This window comes from Sipha flava, unplaced genomic scaffold (assembly GCF_003268045.1).
Source record: "Sipha flava isolate LNK unplaced genomic scaffold, YSA_version1 247_pilon_pilon, whole genome shotgun sequence".
Taxonomy (NCBI): Eukaryota; Metazoa; Arthropoda; class Insecta; order Hemiptera; family Aphididae; genus Sipha; species Sipha flava.
The window spans coordinates 486,563-510,745 of NW_020272895.1; the positions used below are offsets into that span (position 1 = coordinate 486,563).

General features: G+C 30.5%; 1 long non-coding RNA gene across 1 annotated transcript; it reads right to left on the reverse strand.

The window, feature by feature from the left end:
- Positions 1 to 6,400: 6,400 nt before the first annotated feature.
- On the reverse strand, positions 6,401 to 11,565 carry LOC112684278. Its single transcript, XR_003148678.1, has 4 exons — positions 11,416 to 11,565; positions 11,091 to 11,338; positions 10,058 to 10,260; positions 6,401 to 6,496 (listed from the first exon to the last, which is right to left on the reverse strand). It is a non-coding gene; the product is annotated as an uncharacterized LOC112684278 (long non-coding RNA).
- Between the last annotated feature and the right edge of the window lie 12,618 nt (positions 11,566 to 24,183).

Sequence of the window (24,183 nt, forward strand, 5' to 3'; positions counted from 1 at the left end):
GATACTTAAATGCAATGCTTACGCCGAAGCGAAAAAATACGATTTGAATTTTTCTTTACGAATTTTTCGTAAGGTATTTAAAATAAATAATCGAAAAAAACAAATAACGACGTTTGATATCACAACTATTAAGTATACTTATACTATATTGTTGTTCTTTTCTTCCGACTCGGTAACGAGTGATTTCATTCCGATTTCAGCCATAAGACATAATAGAAACGAGGAATTTATTTATCGTTATGAAACATACGGCATTTTGTCCAAAATTCGAAATAGTTATTTCGAAGCAACAAAAACGTGCTTTAAATGGATTTCGACTGTTTACGCACACTAGTATCGCAACGAGAGCCCCAGAAGACATCAGCAAGAGTCCCTACACAACATTTTATATTATATACCTATGTTTAGAAAATCTTCATCAAAAGTCTCATTTGAAAACTCTATTTTAAATCGATAATGTACTTAAACAACGGAATTGTTACAATATTAATCAATAGTTTTCGTGTACGTGAAGAAAGACTAAAAATTAGAATTAACGCTGATTATATAATAAAGTCCCGCATCCGTTAACATTTTATTTGATAAGCCGAGTATTTTTGCAGCTGTTCCGTCATTCTATAACGTTTTACAAAATTTCTTTCCCTAAACTTCATATTTTATAATATCCTATCAGTGGCGCCGTGATCTTTAAATAATGGTGATTCAAAATAAATTAAGAACCTATCCACCCAATGTACCATCAATCAATAGTTAATGAATAGATAATAAAATAATAAAAAAGATATTCAACAAATCAGGTATTTATAACGAAAATATAAGTACCTACCATATGTAGATGACCATTAATAATAACAAATTTTTAGAAAAATAATTTTTAATGGAAACAATCAGCAGTAAAGGCGTATTAATTTTTATTTTTTTAATTTTTATTTTACATTACTTGACGTAAAAATGTATTTTAATTGTACTTCCTTTACTTTTATACATGTATCACATTATACATTATAAGTTTTTATTTTTTTTTTAAAAAAAAGGTAAAACTATCAAAAACAATATAGATTCTAGTGTGAAAGCTGCGATACTGTAGAGACGTTGGTTTACAAAAGTTTAAGTAGGTACTTGAGTAGATATGATCCCAATTCCCTTCGTTTCATACAAAAATAAAAATAAATATTGTTCAAGCTAAATATGTCTTATAAAATAAAAATATTATATAATTTATATTTATAACGGTGCAATACGAAAGTTTGAGTCCACGTTTTTATACAATGATTATTGTACTAAGACCAAAATAGAACGCACGATACACACATCACTATCCATTATGTTTACTCTGTTTTCTTTCCTTATACACACGCTATACGGTAAATAAATGTATTTCTTATAAACAATGTTGTAACGTCTTGTAAAATATCCTAATATGTTGACATATCCTAAGAAGGGAAGAAAACGACCCTGTACGCGTTGCTTTCGAGTGGAAACCTAAGGGAAAACGACCGAGGGGACGTCCCAGGAAGAGGTGGATTGATGGAGTAGCGGAAGACCTGAAGGAAATGGGCATAGAAGACTGGCGTGTAATCGCTCAAGACAGAGAAAAGTGGCGGGATATTGTAGTGACGGCTAAAACTCTTAGAGAGTAAAATGGCCAAAAGAAGAAGAAGAAGAACGTCTTGTAAAATAGTTTTATACTAATTACAATTGGGCATATTAAATTATACCGTTATCTACCATCCGGGGACAGCAAACACCCACATCCACTTAATTTTGGTGGTTCATTTGGACCAACTGAAGGGCTGGTACCGAATTCCGTCCCGGGCCCCCTATGGTTCCATAACTGAAGACCGAATTCCGTCCCGGAGGCGGAGCAACTATGTCTGAATTCCGTCCTACTACCTCCTGTAACTATGATATATTTGGCAGTAATATTTTCCTTCACATTTTCTCCAGGCTTAGGACTGGCAGCTTTGCTGGCATGTTTAAAAATGTAAAATCCGGCAAAACAGCCTTATTTATTTATTATTGACATACGGAGCAAAAAAAACTCCACTTACAGTATATGCCATTTATGTATAAATATGAGAGTCATATAAGTATTTTAATAAATTTAAGAGTATAAGTATAATATATGTTATGTGTAATTAGTATTTAAATTATTTATTATTATATCCAAGACTAGTCGGGACGGAATTCGGACATAGTTTATCCACCCCCGGGACGGAATTCGAACATAGTTGCTCCGCCTCCGGGACGGAATTCGGTCATTTTCAGCAACCCGGGACGGAATTCGGCGATTGCCAACTGAAGTACCCACTCGGTGGCACTGTCCTATATGTGAGTATACCATGGTGTTGAATAACTTTTTTTAAAAAATTATATTGAAGGCTTTTAAGTTTTAAAAGGATTACGATTATCAATGTATTTTAACCAGCGAAATACCTAGTCGCATACGAAGACTAGCTAGCGTCCCTAGCAAACTTAGAAAAAACACTTTTTAACCAATTAAAATTTGATGTTATGATATTTTTTTTAACCTTTAATTTTACTAATTTTTTTAAGTATAAAATTTATACTTATAAATTATTATTACAGTGCTAATTTTAAACTTTGAAAATGCTTCATATGAAATTTTTTATTTAAATGCCCTTGTGTTATTTTCATAATTTTATCATTAAATTCACACGTAAACACTAAACTAAAAACAATAAAGATCGAAACCTACAGAGCTAACCGGACTTTTTTAAAACATTTTTCCTTAATTCTTTCAGAAAATATTTGACTTTTAATCGTTTTCTATTTCACACCCCCAAAAAACAAATATAAAACAACCCTCTTCGCTCTGGTATACGAATCAAATAAGTGCATCACAGTTGATACGATTGTTAACAACATAGTATGTGTTATTTTTAAAGTGCGCTTATTATTACGAAGTAAAATATTTTTTTTTGCCTTTTGATTCGTATTCATAAATATTCATGCACGTAGGTGTACTCAACTTATATATAATTATACTTACTTATACTCCAGTAAACGTGTGTGGCATTTTTTCATCGTTACGTTTTTCAGTTGACCCACGCAAGAATAACTTTTCATTACTTCAATAAATATAATTTGACATATCATTATTTTAAATTAAATGTATCTTCATTATATATAATCCGTTAAATTAATGAATGATTCATTTGTTAACACACTTGCTTCATTTCCCTTCTTAACGTTCACAGTAGGTGATTTTGTTTTAGTATCAGTTGAGAATTTGCACTTTGCACAGCCCTATTTTTGTCTAGCCGTCATTGACATTTTCCGAAAAGTCGTTTCTCTTAACACCGCACATCCAAAATTAAAAAATTCATTGCATGTAGAACACTTCAACACATCTTCCTCGTAAATATCATTGTTACATACATTGCATAACATTATACAGTAAATAATTGGATTACGCAATTATTAATTAAGATATGCGACACACCGATAACACTATACACGCTCGTTTATACAGAACGAAGGAACTAATACAACTGTTTATTATTATTAAATATACAACATTCGTCTATACAAAATACATTATTATTAATACATTATATAGTGAGGTTTTTATCCACTATAAGTGTGCAGTATTTGGCTGTACGATATACTTACCTGGCAATCCATAAAGTGTGTGGTTTTTGTCTACCAACCTTTTTGGGGTTAAAATCAAATGTGTGCGATTTTTGGATGCAACCGATTAAATATATATAAATTTGCTGAACCCTCCCCCCATAAAAAGTTCCTGGCTACGCCATTGTGATGAACAATTAATAATATAAAAACGAATAAGTGAATAACTATTAAACACATCATGAAATATTTTTAATTTTTAGTACAAACAGGTTTTTTGAATTTCAACGCAAAAATCTAATCGGAATAACTGACATGATTTTAGGTCACACTAAGCTAAAAATTCAAACTACCATCAATTTACCTTTGAGTCCGGTTTGCTTTGTTAGTCTGAAGGGTTTAATAGGTGGCATGATGCTTCAATGTTGGAGAACTGTACTTGGGAAAAAAAATATCTTCAAGATAATTCTCACGAAATTTGAAAACGTTCACTACTCATCAAAAAGTAATATACTATATAATATACTATATCGAATTAAATTCTAAAAGTATTGGTCAAACAAACGTAATTTCCTAGGTAATGGAAAATAAATAATTTAAAACAATGCAATATGTTATCAACCATTTATTTAATTCATTAATATTTCTCAAACATTCAGCAGAATAGACCATTACAATTTTCTGTCTTCTCACTATTTCATTTCATCAGATCCTTCGGTTCATTTACCTCAGAAATGGTTCTAATCAATGCATAATTACTCCAAAAAGGTATACTGTTTCCCATAATAAGATACAATATGTTAATTAATTAGAAAGTCAGTCGCCACAACTAATAATCTAGTATAATTATTTGAATGGAGTATTTTTAAGGTAATATTTAAATAATGGCCTAATATTTCAGATGACTTAAAAAAAATTTAAAAGTATTCACATTTTTTCAAAATTTCAAGTTAACTATTTTTTAAAGTCATATAATTCAATTTCAGAAAAAAAGAAATATTTTTATTGTCATTATGCAGTTTTACAAAATGACCATCTTGAAATCAAAAAAAAAAAATGAAATGTTTTTTTATTTATCATCATAAAATATAGGTCATTTCTGAAATATTATTTAAAAAAAAAAAGTTTACTCAAATGTCCTATCATGATTATGAGTTAAACAACTCATTTTATAATTAATTAACACGCTGCATATATTTCAGATCATCCCCTAAAGAAAACACCTTGTTCCTGACTACATAAATGATAAAGCCGTAATATCTAATCATGAAACTCCTTATTAATATCTACATTCAATCTGCAATCCCATCAGAATCTTTTTTCAATATAGTAATCTAAAAGAAGAATACAATTAAACTACAACGCACTTACATACATACAATCTTCAATTCAATACATGAACTATGTCCAACAGTTTTTAATTTGTATTTTTTTTTTAAGATACTAAGTTATGATATAATATAAAAATAAAAAACAAACAAATATATTATTTTTTTTTTTTTTTAATACTTATATTATATTTCTAAAACACAGTAAACTGCAGTTATATAAGAAAATGGGGGCACGGTAAGAACCTCCATGTGGTGCCCCTGGTAAGAGTTTTTTTTTCATACACCACACCTTATAACTGCCCAAGGACATAAATAAGATTAATAATGAATCAAACTCTGGTCAATCTTATCACCCATAGTCAGCCAAAGCGGCCCTTTTCAGGGCCATGCTTGACGCTGGTGTCCCTTAAAATCGAGGGACTCACACCGGAGAAAAAACAGCTAATATCGGAAATCGTGAGGGAACATAAATTTGAAGTTTTGTGCCTACAGGATACACATAGAGGGGTAGAACATTTTGATTGATTGATTGATTGAATCTTTATTGATTTTATAATCTATTTATTTAATAAATATATAAATTTTAAAATCTATACGCACTGTTATATTTGAAATTGTTTTTCTAATAAACAAACTTAATTGGAGTTCTTAACTTATGGGGTATTTATATAAGTAAAAGGTGTAGGTATTTGGGCTGATTTTTTAAAGATAACATTGGACCAAAATCCTTCCAATCCGACCCTGGAGACATAGTAGGTATTGAACAACAACAACTACGATAATGATCATTGAAATCAGTTTTTCAGTTAAAAACTAGTGAACCATACATTTTTAGTAACTTTTAATTTTTTGAAAGCATTTTCCTCCAAACTCTGAAAGGAAAATCGAAAGAAAAACTACAATATATTAATGTTTGATTTCCGTTCTATAAAGATGAAATACTGGGCGAGAACGCAACTGTAACAGATTTTTTACCATTTCAATAATAATGTTTTCCGAGAGAGATAAAACCGAACTCACAAAATCCGAAGACCGGTGAAGATTTATTTCAAAAAGAAGTCAAACATTTCGGCACACGCCCTGAATAGCCAATTATAAGGGTCAATGTAATATTTCTAAATGCACACATCGCCTACGTATATATATTTATAAATATGTATGTATCGTACAGGCGTATAGAACCGTCGTCTTAGTCGGTCGTTTGCTTTTCAAAAATTATTTACGATTACGACAAAAACTAAAATTACTAATAATAAATTCCAAGATCTTTTTGATCTTACTACATATTCATTTAAAAGTGGTTAAAAACAAATATTTAATGACTAAAAATTAGGGTAGTTAATCATGACAGTTAAATAAATAATTTATCATATCAATTATATGACATTTATTCACAATAATATAAAAAACAATGATCACGTACATATTTCAATAATAGTTTTTTTTACTAAATCATACATTATTTTATGGTAGAAATTTATTTTTATTTTTCAAATAAACAAAAATTAATAGTAGAAAGAGAATTCCAATACACCAGGTGTTCTTCTGCAGATACGAGATCAACAACAAGCCTGAAAAAATAATTATAATAAACAATTAATAGAATAACTAGTAAAACTTACAAAATCATGTTATAAGAAATATTAGAAAAAAAGTTTGAAAGAAATTGAAGAAAATCAAAGTTAAGTAGTGAATAGGGAACATTACTAAAGATAATTATAGTATTTGTTCATTGATATTAGATTATATTTTGTTTTTTTTTTTTAATGAAAATTTACAACCTGATGTTACACTTCGGTATATTTGGTGAAATATAGTGATGGAATAAAAAATATATTGTGATTATCATCATAGGATTTTCAAATGTTGCCTATAAAAATACCTAAATATCAATTTCTATATTTTACATTTATCCTACCCTAAGAAGTCAAAAGAGGAACAACTGACTTTTAACATTAACATACGAGGAATAAAATAATAATAATAAGTAGGCTCAGCACATAATAATTATGTGCTTAGTAATTATTACTAATAATAATAACATTATTGGGTACAGATGGTCAACCAATATTTTTGAGAAGCTGCTTCTGTCGTCGGGCGGAGGTCAATAATTATAATTCGTTTTCAAAATCCTATGATATAATAATATACGTACTGTACACGTACCGACGGTCGTATTATTAAAATGATCATGAATTATTTTATTACATTTTTTTTTACACCATAGAGCCATATGCCATCCATTGCAGACCTCTTGTCCGTTATGGAAACACTCTAACACAATATTGTGACAATATTAAATGCTACGAAAACAAAATATGTTTTATCATCGTAAAATTTCTCCACGCAACGGTTTTGGTTCGATTCAGTTGAATAACGTCTGATCAGTCTAATCACCAGATCAGACTACTATTACGGATCTCAATAACTACCATTAACTATAGGCCAAGCTTACTGTACTGTAAATATACTGTAGACAATTAATAATTAAATTATTCAATATGTTATGCTATAATGTTGTTACATCGAGATTTGACAATGATTTGAAAATTCCAGTACAATCAAACAAAACAAATAGTAAGAAAATAGATTTACACATTGCTTTTATTAATCGTAGACTATACCTAAATTAAACCCCCCGGACTACCAAAAACATAATCTCGTATATGGGGAGGGGTATTTAGTACCCAATGGGAAATTAGTAAAACACGCAATTTTTCGAATAATTTAATTGATTTGCTTTTGGTAAATAAGTATATCTGTAACCATTATTTCGATTATTCCATTTTATTATTCCCGTCACTAGTTGTAACATCACCAGCAGTCAGTAATGTTGCTGAAGTTCAGCGAAAAAAACGATCTGTATCAGCTCAGGAATACAGAAAATTTAAATATATTGCAATTTCTTTAGGCATACTCTCAATTTTGTTATTTCCAATAACCTGCTTGATGCATTAACCGTTTTTGCAACTAAAAAAAAATGTTTGTGGGTCATAAATCCATGTATTTCTTAAAAAATATCATATAAATCCTCTTTAATATTAAATGATCGTGAACAATTTGTTTTTGAGTAGAGAAGTTTTTTTTTTCATGTGTAATATATATTTCACTAATGAATATTACATACATCGTAATAAATGAACGGAGAATGAATAGTCAATATGTACAAAACAATTTTATCTCATCTACCTTTTTACTAAATATTGAATATCAGGAGCTTCTTCAATGAATTTTTTATATCGATTGAAGTCAAAACTTTGGAATTTTTACTTTTAATACCTCATCAAATAAATATCAAAAAAACATACACTTGCTCCGACTGTAACTGTATTATATAATTATATATTTTTCTTTGTAATTTATAATATACTGAAATAAAATACGCCGAAGCGTTATTGATTGATAACGTCTTCAACTCACGCCCTAAGCACTTATTACGTACAGCCATATGCTTATTTTAACTATATGTAACAGATTTTCGATTTTTTTTTTTAATAAAAACATATAAAAAAAGTTCCCTATCTTTTACAAATATTGCTTAATTTTTCGTGAAATCGACGTTGACACGTGATCGCGTGACATACGTTTTAAGTTCAAACTAATTATCGTTGCATTAGAAATGTCAGTATGTTTTGACTCTGTAGACTATACTATATATATTGTACCTATGTCGTTTGTAGCTCAAAAACACGCTTAAAATTGCAGAACTGAAGCGTGAACGCCAAATAACAATAATCACTAAACTATACAAAGGTTCATAAATCGATGAAAATTATTAACCAGAGTAAATTTAATAGTCCTAAGACCTTTAAATTATTAATAGTTTTCCTAAAAAATTATGGAATAAGGTGAAACAAAAATTGTGATACAAAAATATGCACTAAAAACGATTAATTGAAATATGTATTATAAAAACAAAATAAAAAAATTTTTTAGTGATTAAGATCATAAAATTGTTTTCATTTTTATTTCCTTCATATTTTTATTTAAATATACGTGCAGTTGAATAATTTTAATCACAAACGTATCGCTGTATACATTATTTTCAAGTTAAAATATATGTTATTATGTATTTTAATATTGATAGACGTCATATAGTGAAAATTTTCTTAAAAATGTATTTCAGGATTTGATTATTTAATTAAATTAAAAATGTTTATCTCGAAAAATTCAAATTCGTTGGTAAATTCAAACCCTTATTTCTAGCTCAGCATTTGGGGAATCCGAATACTCGATTCTATATTTTCTACTGATAAATACGTACAGTTTGTCGAGTTATTACGATATACAACATAATTGTAATAAAACCTTTCGTTCCACGACATATTTATTGAGCCAGTATAGGTACAACGGTTTATATTATAATATTTCAACTACTATAGTATTATTTTTATTATCCTGGTGATACAAATTCTAAATTTAAAGCTATGAGGTGGAGATTGAGGGAGAAAATAGAAGAAAAAAGAAAATTTAAATCATAGTTTAGTAGAAAAACATTCGTAACAGTAGCTACATATTTTTTATTATATATTAGGTATCTACTTTTTATTTTATGCCTGTAAATATATTAGTGGAAACCGAAACACCATAATTATCATATTATTTACCCTTGCTTATGTAGACATATCAATAAAAACTAGTTTCTTGTTTTAATTATAAAATATGATATCGTTGCGTGTTTGTATATTATGATTTCATAACTGACATATTCCGGCGGAATTAACGTCAACGTACGTCTATTCGTACACATTGCGTCTGAGCGACTACAACAAAAATCGATAATTGTCCAAAAACAATAGAGTAAAAAAAAAAATTAAATTGCTACAAACAGCAAGTGCAAAATATATCAATTAACCTATCGTGCAAAAATATGGCGAGGTCTAGGTGCGCCAGTGGTGGTTTTATAGTGTAAAATAACAAGTATATGAATTTATTTTGATAAATGATACCAAATTGACTCACATTGTAAAATATAAGATAATCATATTGTTACTACAGTTATGTTTATGTCACATAGTTTTTTATGTCATAAATTTGTGATAACATTAATTAATAATTATCAAAACAAAAATATTAAACATTTCTATATAGTTATTACATAATTAGTTACAAACAAAATAAATTAAACTAACTTCGGGAAAAAGCTGTTTTCCATATAATGTAAACATTGAATAATACCATGGTGTTGTACTTGCGTTAGTGACATTTTGCCATATTGATCGGAAGAACATCGAACACACATAAACACTTCACACTCATTACAGTATTCATAACACGACGCTATTATTGTTGGTTTGGTTGACGAGCAGCAGAAACAGAAATGAAATTCTGAAGTCTGAAACACACGGACATTATCGTTTTTTTACTGTTTAAAAATGCAATAGATAAAAATAAATAAAATTGTAATAAATATCATTATTCTTTTAACAAGCATTTTTTTCTCAAAAATTTAGTAAGGAAATTCATTTTGATATTAAATATACACCGATTATCAACATAGTAACATTGATAAATTAGTACAACGGGTAAGATAGTTGGCTAATGATTTAGATTTTTCTTATTTCAGTCAACGTCAACACTATCTGTTAATTTTGAGTTGAATAATATAATTACAGGTGTAATAATACATTCGCTGTTCTTATAAGTTTTATTTATTCGCGTTTGTAGTGTAAAACAGAATAACTGACTAATAAACGACGTTCAAACTTAACACGAACGGGGATAGGTGACTGATCGCACGCGACCCTGTGGAAAAAATATTTATGCCGTGAGCCTGGAGATATTGCCACGTTTTTTTCAGTGGTCTTCTTTTCGTGAACATTGTTTAGCAGAAATATTTTGCAATACAGCGTTGGCTGTGATGAAAGTAAAATGGAATTTTGAAAGTGGAAAAAGAGGCAACGAGAAAAATTTAACCCCCGCACCACTCCTTGTAAATGCCTCTAATACACACTCTCTCACACACACACACACACACACACACGCATAGCACAAACGTATACATGCATACACACACAAACACCGCATAATCCTGAATCACTCCACCACCGAGAACCTATAGAGATTAAACGCGCCATGGAGAGCACAAATTATAGAGGAAATACCTGTGCGCGGTCGTTTTGTATTATATATAAATGATGTACATGCGGATATGTCTATACTTACTGCGCACGTAAATCCTCGTCCACTACCACCCACCCGCACGCAGCACACACACCATCAGTCAGATCACGACGACCGCAATGTATGTTTATCCTCGCCCGGGCTAATGGCTATTATTTCTATCCAAAGCGGAGAGCCGTAACAGCAGCAGCAGCAGCAGCAGCATTAGGGTTTTCGTTTACAGTCTCACCTCCGGGGCCACCCACGGAAGGCGAAAAAAAGGATGCGGCTCTCGCTCACTCGATATCGTCCTAGGATTGAATTAAAAAAAGTTAAATAAAAAAAAAAATAAAAAATGAGAAAAATATGTAATTAAATAAAGGATCACCCTCCCCGACTGTCGCTCCGTTCCTCTATCTCGTGGTGCATTAAACAATGCTGTCATTTTTCACCGTGAGAAACGTGTGCGTGCGTGTGTGACGACCAGCGCTCATCGTGCGATCCTTGTGCACATAGGCGTTCCGTTCGTGTGGTTGTGGTAATCATCTGGATTCCGAAAAACGCGTATATGTCCCGTACACAATAGCGTACGGGAGATTACGGCAAAACGCGCCATGTACACACAAAATCGGTACGCATTCCATACACGATTATCAATATTAAATTAACGTATGGCAAAAAAAAATTTGAATGTCCACGAATGTTGGTAGATGACATAATTAATTATTTTATGTATATTAATAAAAAATAAAATACATTTTTAATGATTTAATTGTACTAATTACATCTACATAAAAACTAAGTGTACTTCGAACTGATAAAACTTTATTAATATCTTAGGTAACGTATTCTTCCCGCAAAGCTTTAGTACTGAAAATCGATCTCAACTCTGCGTTAAATACTCCCAAATAAAACTCTACTATTTACTGTATTTAGCACTCGTGGGAATGATATACCCTCTAAGTTTAAGTAAAGATAAGAATTAACTAGTTAAAAGGTAAAAGTTAAATTTATAAAACTTGTTTAATTGACTGTTGAAATAATTTAGCTTTTTTCAGTCGATTTTAAAATAATTAATAAAGCAGACATTTTTTTTTTAAATAATCCTATACTGAAATACTTTAAACATATTGGTTATTTTTTATGATAATATAACATTATATATAGATGTTAGATTTTATGGGCAATTATAATATGGCCACCAATCAGATTCAAGGTATCAAAGAAAAAAATTTAAAAATAACTTTTTATAAAAGGTTTTTTAGTGCAGGAGTGAAATTAATGAAAAAATGGACGATAATAATTTTTATATAATATTTTTGTTCACATATAATAAATGTTTTCAATATTTAATAATAAATCGTTCAAAAAATAAAATGTTTGTTAAAGGTAAATATTTTCATTTTATATATTTAACTATCATATAAATTAAAATTGATATTTAGTTTATTGTAATTTAAGAAATTAAAAATAATATAACCGTTTTCTGTGTTCCAATTAAAAAGTAATTAACTTTTTTTAAACCAAGTTTAATTAATATTTTTTTCAATGCTAACTTTAATATTAGTTAGTTAAATTTATGATTTGTGAACTTAACGGTCTTGTGATATCTATATTCAACTCAATTTCAGGCAGTTTTAATTGACTTGCCTCACCTTTGGATCTAAGTACTATGGGATCGTGTAACGTACATCCAAAGGTATTTCATTCGAATACCTAACAATATATTAACGCATACTGAACGTACGCCGTAGTGCTTATTGATCGGATCAGTTCGATCGTTAAACGATAAAACGAACATGTGTCGGACGGCGAGTTTCGGAATCGAGTTAAAACGATTTGTACGATCACGGCGCCAACGAATGTGCCCGGAAAGTGGGGCCGAAGGGGCAATGTGCCCATCACATCGTCCCGTGTATGCGGTTCCTTTTTATAGCAGCGTCTAACGATATTATGGGCGATATAATGACGACCGTTCGACCCTTCGGGATCCCATTATCCGCGCGCAGGAACACGGTACCGCGCGTGACGCGTACGAACAAACTCATCCAGAAACTTATTTATTGGGAGCGAGGGGGTACCATCGCTCCAGGCGTCAAATTTTTTTTTGTAACCATAATCCATCATCCATTTTTGTTTGTCAGTAAAAAAATGTTGATATTTTAAGATTTTGCATAGTGACCACGCTGCTATTTATATTTCCGTCAAAATATGGTCAATAGTTTACCGCGTGAAATCCGTAGACGATAAATACGAAATAATGTTTAATAATAATAATATACTATCGTTCTTGAAAAATCATATAAAACATGTATGTTCAGGGATGGCAATAAAACTTTACCCGTGGCGTCAAAACTCTAAGTACGTCACCGAACACGAACCATATCGGAATACAGCGCGTGCGAACGAACCGGAATGGTCGGACGCTGACGTACATGTCCCCAATCCTACCCATTTTCGGTTTTCAACTTTTTCCGGCGCCAATATTTAGTGCTCCGTTTCTGCCGATTCCTGCCACCACTTCCAGAATTCCTGCTCGACTTCCACCCCACGCAAAAATCAAAAATCTAATCTAGCCGGGGACACGTGTCCCGGAAGTGGTGGTAGGAATCGGCAGGAATCGGCAGGAATGGAGCACTAAATATTAGTGTTGGAAAAAATTGAAAAATTAAAATGAGTGGGGCTGGACATGTACGTCAGACGCTGGGCCGGACGGCGCAACAGGTCAATCGGTCGTGCGCGCGAAAATCGAGACCGTAAACACGATCGATGTCGAATGGATTTGTTTCCGGTACTCGGAGGCAGGTACTGCGTGTGCAGATCCGTTGGCCGTCTATGAGATCAAGAATGATCCGATCTATCGATGCGATACGTGTCAAGAACGATCCGAGGACGGTAGGATTCTACGTAAGCCGAATAATGTCGACCGAACGATGGAATGCGAAAAGAAGAAAGAAATTAACCAAAAAGTCTGTCGCTGCGTTCGAATAATATTCTGAACGACCAATGGTCGTATTGTGTTTCCGTATCGCATCACCCGGCACGAAGTTAAATAATAAACAGTCGAAGTATAACGTTAACATACTATTAACAGACGTATAGATCTACACTGCAGTCGGACGTAAAACTAAAAGTGGTCAATGGTCAAAGGTCATAACAAAGTTAATACCGATTTTAGACCTTGCAAGAAACCTGCAAACGTTCTGAATATGGATTAAAATCATTCATAAAATATATCATTACACAATACAGTATTTAGAACGTAATTTGTAAAAACAGCGTTAATCAAACCAAATAGCGAAAGAAATATTTTTTAACAGAAAATTGATCTAATCATATTAGTGAATACATTTTTTGATTTTTATGATTAATAACTGTCGATCGACTATATTATGATTATTACAGTAATCTTGATCTAAAAATCTTCGACTAATGATTACAAATACATGTAGATACGTTTAATAAAATAACAAGTAATACAGCCGAAAATTATTGTCACTCAAAATCAATTGTTTGAAAACGGTTTTTTTTTAAAATTATGTCTCTTTAAATAATATAACCCAGCGTGATTATCATACCTATAAATAAAAATATATAGAAAATTAATTTATTCAAGAATATTCATCAAAAATATTATTTTGCTTCGTTTTAGTTTCACTATACAAATGGCAATTTTAATATGAATACGACCATAGATAGAGATTCAGTATACCATGTTTCGGGTATTGCTTAAATCAAGGACTAGAACCCAACTGAAAAAGACCAGTTTTGAACCGAAATCTTAATCAAAGTCCAGAAAAACATTTACTCGTATGAAGCAACTAAATCCGAATCCGATATTTTAAGTAAAAGTTAACTAATTAACTAACAAGTAAATAAAAAATATTTTTTCAATTAAAATTATGAATTACTATATACATAGTATGCTTTGTTGTGTTATTTAACATAAAAATTACATTATTTTCTTTTGATCAATTATATGGTTTAAAATGTAATACTCTATTGTTCGGTGAGATTTCAATAACAGTAAAAACCTAACTAGATATTTGTATTCTAATAAATTTCTAAATTTTATATTTTTACTTTAAGTAGGTGTAATGTATATATTTATATATTTACGATCCGCCTTTGTCCTCCCCAATATATGTATGCTTAGGCAAATGATAAATAATTTTCACTCCTTATTATGTAGATTTTATGATGATGGACTTATATCTATCGGGATAGATTCCCTTATTTGAATTACCCACCTATAGGTTAATAATATTATTATAAAACCAATTTTAACCGAAATCGATACCAAAACCTATTTTTTTCCTAGCCGATATGTACTCTAAAACCAATAAAATCGGAAAGGTTATTATTGATATCAGTAAACTCCGCTAATTGAATAGATCAGAAAACATATTATCGAGCATTATGCCGCATTTTAATCGCAGTGGTATATTATTTTATAGCTGATTGTTGACGTATAATATTACAATGTTCACAAGTATATACAGTACACGTTTGACACGGCTTTGATATAGTTCGAACTATATCGTGTTCTTTTTTTATTTCATTCGCTTCCTAGATCCTTCGTAGCTTTTCCATTACGCGTATTACAAAATGATGTAGATGCAACGTAAAAAAAAAACAAAATAGGGACACAGCCTTCCCGTCCGTTTTGATGTTTAGTTTTACTGTAATCCTTTATTAAACCTTTTTAATGTGGCACGCAGTATGAATACAAAATACAGAATTACCATATAGTTCTGCCTAACCGGCTATACAAGATTGAAAAACATATTCAAAATTAGAAACTCCAGGTCAGTGTCCGCAGCAACCAACGACCAAAATCAACTCCGGATGAGTGAATATGTTACGCATCCAATATATGTACATACATAAATACCGTCACACAAAATCTGATTCTTCGTGATTAAGGATAATTCTATGACCATAACTAAATTGTTAAAATTATAAGGACAGCCAATTTCTAGTTTAATATCTTTGAAAATAGATCTCCGTTTAGAACCGTTTTACAAATGCATCAACTTTCACGCCAAAATTAAAAATAATAGTAGTAAACCTATAGCTATACAAGGCTAGGAGAATAACGGTAACGCTGCACTTTTTATTTGCTCTGTTTAATAATTATTTATTCAAACGTTTTGCCGGGTTTTAAACGTTATACTTTTAACGAGAATCATGTTCACGTAATCTTAGTATCGAAACCGTAAACAAATTATTATTATTATGATGTTTAGGAAATCTCTATAACCTATGCAGCACATTGGTACCAATAACAAACAAATATTAGTTAATTAATAATTTAGCTTTTTCTTGTTTTAGTTTTTTTACATAAAAGTTATACGTTAAATTAAAATGCTGATTCCGATGACTGTTTCAGAAAAACATAAATAAATATATTAATAATACTAAATAACTTTTTTTTTGACAACTACATAGGTTAAAATTGATCTCAATATTTACTTTTAACACGAAAGGTGAATTTCAATTATTAAAATATCAATTATAATGTAAATTCACGGTTAGGTTAGGTGCAGGGTATAAGTTTACCTACACGGTTGTATTGACTAACTTAAGGTTATTTTTCTAACTTTCTAGTCTTTCAATTTAACTAGACATGTGGGAAAAATATAATTTCTTCGAATAAAATGTATAGGTATGACATAAAGACATAAGTAAATCTCGTCAATGTAATTATTTCACTATAATTTATAGATATCAGTGTGTTGGTGACAGATTTTTTTTTTCCAAATAGACTCTTAAAAAATAATTGGGATTTTTATTTTAATTAATATTAATTGGTCCATCAAGCTCGTCTAAATATTGAGAAAAAACATGTGAGTAGGTACGCCTTCAAAACATGTTTGATCGTTTGATGATATTCTATATTCATAAATAATTAAAAATAAACATTGTACTCTTGTATTGGTATGGTATTTAAATGAGTTTTTATTTATTCGAAATAGCGGTAAACTCGAAACAATAATAGTATATAACCTACATTATGAAACAGTCGGCGTTGAAAACGCATTTGAAATCGATTAAATTTCGGGTGGACTTAATTATACTATATCCGATGAGCTCTAATGGATGTACATAGGCGGCTGAGTCAATAGCCGGCGGGATTCTCACTCACATACGCCGTAGTTAACAAAACCCATGTAAATTTAACGATATATGTACATACACCTACTATTATTAACTCCATTAAACAAAACAGTTGTACTGAAAACGTCGGCGAAAACGTAATGTTCTGCAAAATCGATTGTTGGTAATTTCAGTCGAAAAGGCGACTGGCCCAAACGATTCAATAAATGCTGTCGATTGAAAACAAATGCCGTCAAGTGTCGTTGTTGTTTCTGCATACGTCTGTTGAAATATCGCCCTTCAAGAGGGAATAACAAAATTATAATTTTAATAATCATGCAAACGCATCGAGTATTCATTAAACGTATTTATATGTACCTATAGTTTTAAAAATCAAGATATTTATTGTAAAAACAAATCTCTTTCGACGAATTTTTCAGTGACCAGACGATAGGAATTTTTGAAACGTTTTTTATTATAATTATTACTTTTTATCACGATTCTCGGATTCTATTAGGTTTATTATTACGTTATACAAAAAGAAAAACCACGTGATGAATCGCTTCGCTTGTAGTTATAACCGTTTTGTTAATATAAACAATTGCTCATATTATTATTATTATTACTATTATTATTACTATATAATATACTTTTTGTGGTGAAAAATAATAGCAATTTTTTTCATCTTATGTATAATATATATATTACTTCATATGTATATTATAATATCATAATAATGACATTATTAATTATAATCCTATAATAATTTCATAATAACTTTTAACGATTTGGTAAAAAATCGAAACAATTAACAAGAACAGACGAAATTAAATCAATCAAGTCGACATGTTTACAATAGGTTCATGAAGCATATTATGTTAATCGTCGTTTGTGTGTCGCAAAAATATGGGCATAGGCTCACAGCTATTTACTCACGTGTTATTATCAATATTATAATTATTACCCGCTACGTATGTCCTGCGATTCCCATTTACCGGTCACTGCTGGTGTCGCGAAGACGTATTTACTGCCCCTAATTAGTATAATATATATTATATCTGTCTGGAAGATACTGTACAAATATGTGTACACCATGCGTGCGTATTTATAATATATAACTATACAAGTTCTCGAGGGTTATTGTGTACGTGCGCGCGCGCGTGTAACGTGAATGGTGTACAAAAGAAAAAAAAAGATGTAACTTTAATGAATGGGATAACGATAATTAGTCGATGTATTCGGACTTAATTTATTTCGGTTGCGCGCGCGCGATACAAAGAGAAGTGTATATAATACGTAGCATACGTGAAAGAAACTCACGACTAGTGTGCAGCACGTCTATTTAAAAAAAAAAAAAACCTAAGATAAACACTGGAGAAATAAAATTAAAATAAAAAACGTGATCATCATCGCGGGTAAAACGCGTAATAGTAAAAAGGGCTACGTGGTGAGGTGTGGGGAGATGAGGATGACGAAAAATTGGTACGGCAAAGTAAAAAATAATAATAATAACCGAGTGGCATCGAGCGTTGTTTTGGTTAAATTGTTTAATGATCCTTTATAGTATAAATTATACAAGGAACGGTGTTCAACAATATGGTGTAGGCCACTGCTCCTGCGGGGACGGGTGGGGGTCGTACCGTTCAATATTATTATTATTATTATTATTATTATTATTATTATTATATTTACTCATGGACTGTTTCCCGAGATCTTTAACTAGTGTCTATAAATATATCTGCAGACAATACAATGCTTTCCAATGGTTTCGTATTGATTTTATAAAAATATATCAGAGCGGCAGATGAATGGTTTTGGATTGTTATTGTTATTATTTACACTGTCTTTTCGTTACTGCGCAAAAGCGAAAATAAATAATAATAGTGCTGTTCATACATTTTGAACAGAAACTACTCCGCAAAAAGTGATCGGTTTTATATCAATCGGATTTGATGTGTTAAAAATGTATCTATAATTTTTCTACCTATAATATAATAATATATGATCCACAATAAAATACTGTTGAATTTTGGGGAAACACGATCTGTATGTTATCCTTGTTACAATAATATACCTACACAGCAATCGTGATGAATCTGCTCTGCAATTTGGAGCAGAAAATTTCTATTTATTTTCCGATCGTTCCGACTAAAAACAGAACGTCGTTTAACGAAAACGTTCTATAATAATTTTGAAAACTCCGAAACCGAAGGCGTATTAATTATTATTTTCTGACGAAATATCCACAAACATTTGTGTGTAAATGAAAATAAACAGGTTCAGGACACTGAAACTACGATGCACATTGTATGTACACGATCATTTTTTAGACCATAATAGTCTGACGTGTATAACCATATCATCGTTGTAAAGTTTAAGCACAGCCATATAACATATAAAAAAACAAAAAACAAAAATAAATTCTCTGCTCGACGCACAATATTTTATCCGTGCGCGCGTGTACATTATTTACGACTTCGTTTTATCATGACTTTATCAGGTACGTAATTTTTTTTTTTTACAGAGGAAGGGGATAACAAGATGTGCGACGGCACTACAAACTTAATAGTGTTAATAATTGGCCCTCCATTAATGCTTCTATGGGTTGTTATAATTAAATGAATAACAATAAAATATTTATGCATATAATATACTACATCCATATTTATTTTTTTCCTTTAAATTGATATGTTTATTTAATTTTTTTTTCTGCTTTATTATTAAATATACCTTTATGTGATAACCACGATGAGTGAAACGCGAATAAATAATTCGTGTCAGCTTGCTGCCGACAGGACGAACCGTTTTGATATTATACTTGTGATTAATGTTATATTATATTTTTTTTACTAATATCATGTCAATCCTCTTAATTCATAATATCAATATATCATTTTTTATGAATATTGGTGTTTGATTTTGGAATCGATGTGAATTTCTATGCACCACGTTTGCCTTTTTCTCCAAAAAGTATAGTGAAACGGCTTCAGTTGGTTGCTATAGTTGCTCATAAGCTTTTAATTGATTTTAATTGAATTGCTTTCTGTTTAAAAATTACAATTTTAATTATGATTATAATAATATATAGATAAATATATATACATACATACATACATACACACGCACACACATACATCTTTTTTTAAATAGCCTTGTTAAATGTTAAAATTGACCTATCACATCCGAAAAAAAACTGAAATAAAGCCCCTGGACTATATTGATATCTTTTCGTTTACTATGATATTCTACATAATAAGTACATTTATACATATTACGTGAACGTATATTTGACACACAATTGACTTATCGTAAAATAATATCCAACGAAATTTTTGACGGAACTGGTTTTAATGTGAAAATTAAAAACCTAAGCGCAAAGGAAAACGATAAAAGTCTATAATAATGACCAGTGGCGTATATAGAGGGGTGCCTAGTGGGCTACAGCCCTCCCCGAAATGTTTTAAAAAACTTAAAAATTATTTTAAATGTTTGTTATATTTTAATGGTACTTTATGCTTATTTAGAATTTGCATTCAACGTGAAATCGTTTTGGGACATCTTGTAAATTAAATGTAGATAAGTACCTACTGTGTCTTGTTAGTAATTCTTAGATAGCAGTGGTAATTTAACTCTGTCCACAATAGCCCCTCCCGAAAATATTTTCTGTATACGCCACTGATAATGACACTCAACAGTTATCGATTGCGGCAATTGTGCACAATAAATTATAGTGTTTTTTCTATTTATTCATAATTTTACGTTTCCAATTCACATAAAACTAAAAATCAATAATCGTTTCATCTAAATATTTATTCAAATAAAATGTAAGGGTGGTTTTATTACTCATACTTAATTGATTCTACAATAAGAACATTTAATTTTGAATTTAATGTCATAATTCTATACATTAACTGTCCTTTAATTTTATTTGGTAAATGATTTATTATATATTTTGTGGAATGTCAGGAATAACTGAATAATAATTTGTAATTACAAGGTTTCGAAAGTTATTATTCTAAAAAATATTAAAATCGATTACATTATTGCAATAAAAAATATCCAAAATTGCAATATATTTTTCTATTTACCAAAATGACTATCTAAAAAAAAGTTTAGAAGTATTTTTATTTTTATTGTTATTTTACAAATGTGAGTTATTTTACAAAATGTTTCAAAAAAAATTAATATTAATAGTAGAATAGTGGTTTTAGTCTGGTCTTCTAGATCCCCCTAACAAAAAATTATCAACATTTAAAACCTTTTATTTTAACAATTTTTTGGTTTATTTTTCAATATAAATTTGTGTTGCTTACCTTAAAAATGATAAATGATTTTTATAAGTTCTTATACTCAAAAGGTTTCCGATTTGAGTACAGCAAATTGTACAACTCGTGCATCGCCTTATCCAGGTACATACACCAAAAATTTTTTTTTGAAGGGTTTATGTTGTACATTTACATATTTATATAATTTATCAATAGTTTTTACTCTATAAAAACATATTTATTAATTTTCCTGAATTTCGAGAGGGTTTTAACCCCTAAAAATTCCTTTTTTGTACACGTCTAGTCCTATTAAATAATATTATCACCACTGCCATCATTACAATAAATTATTATTATATTATTTTGACATATATTAATATCCAACACAACTCCCATCGTTATTTTTTTTTTTTTGAAACAGTTTAATCGTTTTGGTGATAATAGGAATAATTTTTTAGAAAATGAAACACATCATGATAAAACCACTATATTTCACTCAGAATCTAAAAATAGATTTAATAATTTAACATTTGTTCTTAAATTAATATATTGGTTTTCAACCACGAACTGTATTTTTAACGATCAAAGTGTACGTATATAAGGTTAAGAAATCACATAACCCCTCCTCGCGGACGAAATCATATGATCGCCATTGTCAGGCATGTGTAAACGCGTACCTATAGCTCTTTTAACAATGCTGTCTACGAGACGAAAACGAAATGACACATCTTCAGTCATGCTACTCGAGTTGTTTAAAATCACCTGCGGCCGTTTATATCATACATTATCTTGTAAATTTTTCGTTTCCGACCGTTTAACAGTTTTTGCACTTTTGCGCGGAATTCGTTTCGCCATATGCCGTTGAAATATAAAACGTTAATTCTGAATTAAATCGCACACAATAATACATTACTAGCCGCCGTGTGTTAATACTATAAGTAGTGCAGTTTTAGTACGGAAGAATTTGAATTATTTTATTTATTCGACATTTTTTTAATTTTCAAATATTCTCGACGACGTATTTCTAGTACATCATGGTATACATATAAAACATATTAAGAATGTTGAAAAAACAGCTCATTTACCGTTTTTACCATCGTTGTTTAAAGGTCATGATGTAATTCTATTAATTAATAAAACAAAAAATACACAAAAAAATATTACAAAGTGTATGCGAAGTGGATGAATTGAACTATCAAAATGTTTACGAAAATGAATAGCTATTTTCTTAATATCCTAAAAAAAACATCTATAATATTTATTTAAACAAAAATTAATCAAAACGATCAGTGAACAGGTGAATAGTTGCCTGAACGTGAAAGATTTTCAACTATCTTTATGGAAACAAGCAGTATGCGTGGTGATTGATAAATCTAGTGGCGTATATAAGGGGGTTTTGAACCCTCCCCCCCTCAAATGTTTGATTAGGACGGCTGACGTGCGAATCTATTTAACTCAACAGCCTGGCATGTTATAAAAAAAAAATTAATTAAAAAATTAGAAATTAGAAGAAAAGAATAGTATAATATAAACATTATATATATATATATATATATATATATATATGCGACTTCATTATATTGTACGGGAAAATAACGGAAACGTATCGCAAACTTAATTTCCCCTACCGGTGCGACATTCGAATCGTCAACGTCATTAAAGTGTCGGCATGAAGTGATGCAAAACGTTTCGGAGGGAGGGGGGAGAGGATAGAGCGCCAAAGTGATAACTCTAAAGTCCAGTGTTTTCAACTGCGTGACAATAACGTACAGTACACCCCATTATTAAAACCAATAAATTCTTTGGCTGGAATAAACAGTATTATACTCGTAACATACCTTTGACATGGTCACGTACGATTTAACGATTAAACGCGCATTCGACTGGGACGATTGTCTCTCTCTCTCTCACTAAGGATACATCATTCGTTTGCCGATAAGTCGAAAGCGAAAAACAATTATTCTTTCCGACGAGTATAAAGTGTAATCGATTGCGATTATTCCGCGTATACGGATGGACGGACGAGACGAACTGCTGCGCATCGTTGAAGCGGCAACCGTTCAAAGAAATCCGTGCGTTAACGAACGCCATGGAACAAGTTGGCAATATCATCCGAGCGCATAACCCGAGAGAAACTTACAGAACAACATTAACACTGACTGCGCAGGATTATGTAAAATGGAAAGGTGTGCGACGTGGTGAATATTGTACATTTTTAGTGCTCAAATGTGCGAAATAAAAATACGTAATATTTTAACGGGTTCCTTTGTAGGAAAATTAAACCGTTTTTATCGATTATAATTTATTAACAATCGATTAAAATTAAAAACGTGTACAAACATATTTTGTAGAAGAGTGATTGCCATACGAGTGCTTACAGTTTTTCAAAAATATTTTTATTATTTTTCTTAACACAGTTCCCTAATAAAGATGAGTGATCACATCAGTGGCGTGCTTACGGCGGGAGGGGGGGGAGGTCGTGTTCTAACTCAACCCAGGGCCAAAAAAAAGTTATAAAGTGATATTTGAATATAATTATTATTACGCTCTGAGCTAAGAGTAAAAACATAATTTATAGTTGTGACATCGTTATGTTCACTAAAATACGCATGTTTTTATGAATATAAATTGATAATTTATTTATACAACTATTTGCTTATTAAGCTTTTGAGAAAGATGTAAGAATAATAATATTTATAACAAATTAATGTTTGACCGTATGAGTATAAAATTATACCTACGAGTATGTAAAATGATTGTATATCTTACAAAATAAGAGAGACATTTGGGGG